Here is an 8753-nt window from a genome sequence, read left to right on the forward strand (position 1 = left end):
TTGCTGGGTGAATTTAGTTGAGGCATTGCTTTAAACTGATGGCTTTTGAGGTGAGCTTGTAGAAAACATGACCTGGAACTTGCTAGAAGCATTCCTTCACAGGCCTTATCCAGGACTCAGTCAGAAAGCTGATGGAAGGCAGGTGTCAGGTACGAATGGACTTGGCAGTAGTGTTTTGACCATTATTCTAGGTGACTCTCAGGTTCTCAAAGGTCAAGAACTCCTTCATTGGTGTTCTCTTAAGAACTAAGGGACATTTCTCTTGGCCAAACTCAATAGCAGTAGAGGGACGGGGCACTGAGCTGTGTGGGTGGAAAGGTCAAGAAGAAAGAAGGGAGGGCATTAATATCTGGGTTAGCTATCTTTGTGTATGAATATGTTTCTAGCAATGACAGATATGGTCCCAGGCAACAAGGAACCAACTCATGCTAGTTTAAACAAAAATACATTTATTAAAAAGATAACATGTTCTCTCCTTGCTATCTAAGGGAAGTCTTGTCAACTAGGGCTCAGATGCAAGGTTACTGGTTGGGAGAGTGTGAACAATGTCATGGCTCTTGGTGTGTATGGAAGAAGAGCCTTCAAAAGCTTGTCACAGTGCATATGTATGTTTAATGCTTGTGAACATACGTGTAGATTTTGATACATTCTCATCTAGCTGATTTTTATTATTTCTAATAGAGCAGGGGAAATAGTTCTTTATCGTTGCTTGCTGTCTTAGTTAGGGTGACTATTGCTGTCATAAAACACCATGACCAAAAAGCAACTTGGGGAGGAAAGGGTTGATTTCACTCACAGTTCCATGTAACAGTTCATCATCAAAAGCACTGAAGGCAGGAACTCGAACAGGGCAGGAACCTGGAGGCAGGAGCTGATGCAGATGCCATGGAGGGGTGCTGCTTACTGGCTTGCTTCTCATGGCTCGCTAGCCTGCTTTCTTATAGAACCCAGGACTACCCACCCAGGGATGGTACCACCCACAATGGGCTTGGCCTTCCCTGAGCAATCACTACTTAATAAAATGCCCTACAGGCTTGCCTATAGCCTGATCTTATGGAGGCATTTTCTCAATTGAGGCTCCCTCCTCTCTGGTGACTCTAGCTTGTGTCAAGTTTCATACACTCACCAGAACATCTGTAGTTTATTATTATTTTGCAGTACAGGGAATTAAACTGGACAAGTGATCTGTTGTTGAGCCACATACTCAGTCTACAGTTGATTATTAATAAAGCCAAATGTTAAAAGTTATCTTCTTAATATAATCTTTTTTACTAGTTCGTTGAGAATTTCACACAATGGATTTTGATTATATCATCTCCATTATCCCACTTTGTACTCCAGGAGCTACTCTTATCCCCACCCGACGTTGTCTTCTTAAAAATAATAACCCACTGAGTCTAATTCATACAATCCACATACTCCTGATGTGGGGCTTATCCAACTGGAGCATGGTTAGCCTACGAGGGGCCACATCTTTAAAGAAATCTACCTCTTTCTCTCCCAAAAGCCATCAGGTATCCATAGCTATCCCAATTAGGGGTACAGACTGATGAACCCTTTCCTCCTCTTTGCTGGAATGAGGACCTGACTTTATCTTGCGTGGGTGGCCACTGCTGCCATGACTTCATGAGCGTAGTGGTCCTGTCACATCCAGAAGACATTTTAATTTCCATCCAGCCTAGCCTCTGGTCCTTACAGTCTTTGCTCTCCTCCTTCAGTAATGTTTCCGTGGCCTTGAGGAGGAGGTGGTATAGATGTGCCGTTTGTGGCTGAGCACTCCTCATTTACCCTCTGCGCTTTGACCATCTTGCACCATGTAAAAAAATTTGGCTGATGAGGTCTGAGAGCTGCACGGGTCTATGGACATAGAGATACAAATTTAGAAGGCAGTTTGATTCTATATCCATTTAGCACAATAATAGTAGGTTCTTTCCTGGGTTCTGTGAGCTCCCCAACCAGGGGTTCTTGGTCAGATTTTCAGTACCAGGCATGCATTTCCTCTTGGAGAGCAGGCCTTAAATCCAACCAGAAAGTGGTTTGTTACCCCATAACATGTGTGCTACTATTACCTCATGGGCATATCTTGTCACACCAGTCAGTATTGTAGTTCATAGGGTTTACAGTGGATAAGACTGTTGGTGAGTTTTTCCTTCTAACAGATGGACATTTTTGAGGGGGAGAACTCCTTTCTTGGCAATGGGATTTTTATTTGGTAACCCATGGCTTTTAGGGGAAGAATCATTCTTTGTATTTCCCCGCCTATCTCTCTCCCTACTTAAACCTCTCTCCTTATTATTCCCCAATTTTCCTTCATATGACCTTAAATTATTCTACTTTGTCTGCTGTGTATCCTCCTCCAAGAAGGTTTTGTGGCCATGGTACTCTCAGGAAATGCTTTACTCCACACTCAGGGTGGTCAGAATAACAGGGACTCCAGCAAACTAAAGAGGAAATCACAGTGGTCTTGGTGGCTACAGGCTCTCAGTTCAGTAAAGGAACATCATCTCCATTACGATCTTCACCAGTGGCTGAATGTGTTAAGAGATCTAGAACAAAATCTGCATTCCAGCCCTGCCACTTCCAGGTCTTAGTAGGTCTAAATTTCTGTATTCTTTGAGTCCATATCTTCTTCTAGAAACTTGGAATGATTTGTCATACCTACATGATGTTTTGAAGACCAGGGTGAGGTAGTTTGGTTTATGCTTAGTTAACGACAAAGCATTGAGAAAATGAAAGGTATCATCACTATTGTGAGATCGGCATTTTCACTCTGGTCTCCAAGTAGATACTTAGGGTTAAGACTTTGGCTGTTAATCTACAACAGAGCTAGATCAGCTTTTCCATACCTCGCACTGATCGGATCTGAGTCATAGGTGTAAACATGGAGAAAAAACACAGTGGAATCTAAGGTAGTATTTTTGTTCCTATCGGCAAGCAAAAAGCTTCACAAATATGTAAATACCTGGCATTTCATCCTTCATGGATGGTTTTATTTGTCTGTCTTTCCTTCATCATCACTGAGCACTGAGATATATAAGGAGTGAGAGTTGGCCCAGGCCCTGCTTCCATGGAGCTGGTGTATTTATTAGAAGGGTACCTTGTGCCAGTATCTCCATGTTTGATGTGAGTATTTACTTACTGAGCAGTTTTAACAGTTTATAAGGCCATGTTTATAACAATTCATGAGTTTGATTTCTAAGTCATGAGGAAGGTGATAAGACATGAGGATTGGGAGTCAGAAAAGTTAGATGATGTGTCTAAGACTCCAGGGCTTCCTGCCCAGGTCCTTGGGTCCAAGCTCAGCACCTTTCCCACGGTACCCCTCTGTTCAGTTAGTTTTCATTCTCTTATTCGCAGAGGGTTGAACTTACCTTGGCTTTGATGTGGGACTCAAGCTGAATAGGTTCCTCTTAGGGAATCTCAACTCATTTCAAAACCAGATCAGAGCCAGGTGTGGTAGCATCCCGGCAGTTGGGAAACTGAGGCAGGTGGATTGACAGCTTGAGGCTAGTCTGAGCTACAAAGCCAGCTCCTGCCTCAAAACAAGCAAACACACACACACAAATGAAGAAAACAACCCTCAAATAGCTCATGCTACCTTTGATTCTGTGAAATGCAGCCTCATATGTAATTAAGATAAGAAAACCTATACCTAGCAATTAAAGAAAAGTTAAACTAGGAAGGTATGGACGTGGAAAGCCCCGGCTAACCTAAAAAGGCAGGCAGCGGGGCTGACCAGGTTGGAGGGCTTAGGAGGGGGGGTTTCAGTGCTGCACTGACCCTGCTCTGACGGGACTGTCCCTGCCAGTCAATGGAATTACTGAGATGGTTCCGAGGGATAAAGGGAGATAAGTGAACTCGATAGAAAAGCTTGCAGAAAATTGAACAAAACCAGGAGAAGATGAGATGGGCTAAAAAAAAAAAAAAAGCAGCTCGAGGCACCTGGGTAAGAGGCAGCCTATTTGCCTCGCCCGTCTTCACTGGGGTGGAGAAGAGGTGGAGAGCCATTCTGACACCATCAGGCAAGGGCAGTTTCCCTTGTTCCTCTGGGTCCCCCCACATTTGACTGTGTGGTGGGATGGTGTACTCACTGATGATCCCCTCCACTGGACGGCGACCCCCAGAGGGCACAGCTACTGAATTTAGCTTTGCTTTTCGCATCCTGGCAGGGAGCCCAGGCACCTCTGTACTGGTGAGCGGGCACGATGGGATTGTGTGAAGTGCTGTCTATTCCGAGCTGGTCTACCCTGTTAAGTTTTCCAAGCCATTGAGGCGTTTTAACCACAAATTAAAAAAGATGGCAATGCTGTACATGTGTATAATGAATTTTGGTAATTTCCACACCCCACCATACCCTCTTCCCACTGATTCTTATTCCCAACAATCCTGACACCCACTTCCATTTCCCTGTCTCTGACCTATATTGAGTCTAATCTGGGTTGCTTGCATAGACATGGGTGGGGTTTATTTACTGGCGCATGGGTCACTTATCAGTGGCTTTACTACAGAAGAAACAGATTCCCTTTTCCCCATCCAGAGTTAACTGTCTGTCGTCCCTCAGGAGGGGTGGAGCCTCGTGAGTCCCTCCCCGCTGCATGGTGAAATGCTGATGGGCTCCGTGTTGTACAGGTCTTGCTCAGCTCACCATCCTTGCTCTTAGTTCATGAATGCAACTGTCATGCAATGTCTGGAAGACATTATTTTACAGAGCTCCCTCCTCCTTCTTTGGCTCTTACGTTTTTTTTTTTCATACCATCTTCAGTAGTGTTCCCTGAACCTTTGGCATGGGTTTGATATAGTTGTTTGTTTAGGACTGACACTCAACAGTCACTTAATGTCACCACGTGGACCAGTTGTGAGCATCTGCATTAACTGGCACCCACCACAAGAATAAGCCTCTCTGGTGAAGCCTGAGAGCTGCACTGATGTATGGGTGTAGGGAGCCGCCATTCTAAGATGGCACTGGCTTCCTGGTAGCCCAGCTGTAAACAACTCCATATTTGGCTATGCTCCTAGGACTATGTGTCCTAAGGTCTGCGCATGCTCGAGTATGGTAATTGACCTTATGTCCTCAGCCTATCCCGTGGCTCCCCGTGCTTGCATTCTGGCGGGACCCAATCACAGTACGGCACGTTTGCCTGATTCCCTATATAAGCAGCTGCATTTAGTCCTCGGGGCCCCTCACCTCCCGCTCCCCCTTAATCAAGAGGCGCTCCAATAAAGTGTGATCTGAGAAGAATCCTGGCGTGGTGGTCGTTCTTCCTCGCTGGCTGAGGAGCTCGCCGCATATGGGTATATGGATCTAGAAGGCAGTTTGATAGGATGTCCACTTAGCAAAATGACTACATTCAAATACCCCTAGGACCTATGACCTTCCCAGCCACAGGCTCTTGACAAAGTTTACCATACCAAGCATGAGTTCCCGCCTGTGGAATAGGCCTCAAATCCAACCAGAAAGCAATTGGTTGCTCTTCTAATATTCGTGCTATTGTTGTACTAGTGGGCATATCTTTCCAGGTGGGTAATCACTATAGCTCATAGGTTCCATGTCTGTGTAAGACAATCGATCAGTTTTCTTCCTTTGCAGCCTCTATAGTACCTTCTAGAATTATGAAAGTTAAGCTGGGAGGAAACTTCTAGTTTAATGTCAGCTTGATTTTTCCGTTCAGTGACCGAAACTAATACCCTTTAAAAATATTTATTTCGTGTGTGTACATGTGTGTATGTTTGTGTATCTGTGTGAGAGTGTATGTATGTGTGCATGTTTGTGTCTATGTGAGATTGCGTGCGCGCGCGCGCGTGTGTGTGTGTGTGTGTGTGTGTGTGTGTGTGTGTGTGTGTGCCAGTGAGTATAGAGGTCAGAAGATAACTTGGGAGTCAGTTCTCTCCTTTCACTATGTGGATTGCTGGGCTGGAACTCAAGTCGTCAGGTGTGGTGACAAGTGCCTTTACCTGCTGAGGCATCTCACTGGCCCTATGTTACATCTTTTAATGTAGTTTGAAAACTTCATATTACAATACCTCTAAGGTTATAAAGGCAAATGATAATCTGACTTGGCAAGTGACAAAATAGATACTCAGAGCTCTTGAGTGACTGGTCTAGATCTTCACAGTTAATGAAGGAAGGAGAGAGCTGGAAGTAGAAAATGCAAATTTGTCTCCTGATCCTTCCTACTGTACCAATACCCACTCTATGCATCACATTTCCAGGAGGAGAAAAGAATGTTCTGGAAGTTATTGGATTGATTCCATATACCAAAATACAACAACAACAACAAAACAAAACAAAACAAAAGACCTTCCTGGATTTCGAATGTGAGAGAGAACACAGGTTCTTCTCTGCTTGTGTCTGGTTTATTTTATCTTCCACAGGTAAACCCAACTCAATCATGGTGTTGGTGATGGTCCTAGACTGGACTAGATATTTTTAAGCCTTCCATGGCTTATTCAATCAATTGAAAAAGCATACCCAAATAAAAGGCAAAGCTGCAAAAATTTTATGTAAACAGACAATACAGGAAAAGCTCCAAGAGAGCAGCAGCTTCCTGAGCTAGAGTGCCTGGGAACCTTAGTTATTGTTTGGGGCTTTCTTTTGTGTGGTCCAGGAGGAGGAGGAGGAGGAGAAGTTGCTTACTAAGTAGTGTGATACTTCTGTTTTTGATTGATAGACTGGGGGCCTTGTAAGTTTTGTTTTGACATACATGTCCTTTCGCATGATGTATCTGATTTTAAGGATAAGCATGCAGAAGCATGAGATGATTAAGGTTTTTTTTTTCCCCTCAGAAACCTTTACTTAGAGGACACAAGTTGCCTTATTGTGTGTGTAGTCAGAACTCATTGAGTCTGGATGGGACCCCTACCTTTAGGTTCCCAATAGTTCTGTGGCATCTATGAATGGAAAGTAACCACAAATAGGTGAGTTGCCAAAGGGTTGCTAAGGGAGGCGCCATCTATTGCATGGCTTGGAACAGTGTACATGCAAGTGTGTTGTTAGAAAAGGAATGTGAGTATAGCTCAAGCCGAGTGGAGTCCTAGGTTGCTAAGCTGTTCTTATGCTTGTCTGTCTCACTGGCGCTCACTTCTGCTTTTCATCTGCATGGAATAACTTTTCCCATCTTTTTATTTTTAGTCTGTGGGCACCATTACCGGTGAGTTTCTTATAGGCAGTGTATTGTTGGGTCTATTCTATTCTATTATCCTTTTAAGCAGTCTTAATCTTTTAATTAGATAATGTAGTTTGTTTACGTTCATGGTTTTTATTAACAGGTAAAGACTTATTCTGGGATTTTATTACATTTCTTCTATTTTTTTTGTCTTCTCTGTTCTTTCTCCCTCTCATTCATCTTTGTGGTGATTTACTGTGTTGATACTGCTTGATTTTTTTGTATTACTCTCTTGTGTATCTATTCTTTTAGTGAGACTGGTCAGGTTTTTATTTTGGTAGTTATCTTTGTTTTGCTTCTGTCTCTGTGGTGGTTTGAATAAAAATGGTCTCCTTAGGCTCGTGGGAGTGGCGCTACTAGGCGATGTGACCTTGTTGGAGGAGGCGTGTCACTGAGAGGGGCCTTTGACAGGTCTAGTTTGACATTTCCTTCCTGCTGTCTGCCAGTCCAGGTGCAGAACTCTCAGCTCCTCCAGTGTTATACCTGGCTGCAATGCTGCCATGCTTCCCACTGTGATAGTGGACTAAATCTCTGAAACTGTAAGCCAGCCCCAATTCAATGTTTTCCTTTATAAGAGTTGCCATGGTTGTGGTGTCTCTTCACAGCAATGGAAACCCCAACTAAGACAGTCTGTCTTCTCCCTTCCTCTTTCTTTCCCCTCCCCTCTCCTCTCCTTCCTTCCTCCCTCCCTCCTTCCCTCTACTACACTTAACTTTCTCTTTCCCAAGTTTGATATTTCAGAATACATATCTTCAAGTTTAGATTCTATTCCTTCTTTATCTAGATTTTGACTGTATTTTTTATGTATCTAATTAAACTTTTCATTTCAAGGTTTATGTTTGATTCTTTTTTTATGATTTATATCTTCTTACCGAATTTGTATCATTCATTGTTTTGTTTCAATTATCAACCTGTTTCTTGTAGCTCATTGAGATTTTTTTGTTTTTCTTTACAATATTTTTTTTTAAAAGATTTATTTATTTATTATGTATGCAGCGTTCTAACTCCATGTATGCTTGCAGGTCAGAAGAGGGCACCAGATCTCATTACAGATGGTTGTGAGCCACCACGTGGTTGCTGGGAATTGAACTCAGGACCTCTGGAAGAACAGCCGGTGCTCTTAATCTCTGAGCCATCTCTCCAGCCCTCTTTACAATATTTTATCAGGCATTTTGTAGATATAATTTTCAATGGAATCTATTTTTCAAATTATTATGTTCTTTTGACTGTATTATGATATATATATTATATATATAATATATATATTTCTTATGCCCCTGCTTTGAGATTTGTGCACCCTATGGATCAGTGATTTCTATCACTTTTATGGGGTGAACCTCATAGTAAGTATACTGGCTGGTTTTGTGTGTCAATTTGGTACAAGTTAGAGTCATCAGAGAGGAAGGACCCTCAGTTGAGGAAATGCCGCCATGAGATCCAGCTGTAAGGCATTTTATCAATTAGTGATCAATAGGGGAGGGCCCAGTGCATTGTGGGTGATGCCATCCCTGGGATGGTGGTCCTGGGTTCAAAGCAGGTTGAGCAAGCCACAGGAAGAAAGCCAGTAAGCAGCACTCCTCCACGGCCTCT

This window comes from Peromyscus leucopus, chromosome 11 (genome assembly GCF_004664715.2).
Source record: "Peromyscus leucopus breed LL Stock chromosome 11, UCI_PerLeu_2.1, whole genome shotgun sequence".
Classification (NCBI taxonomy): Eukaryota; Metazoa; Chordata; class Mammalia; order Rodentia; family Cricetidae; genus Peromyscus; species Peromyscus leucopus.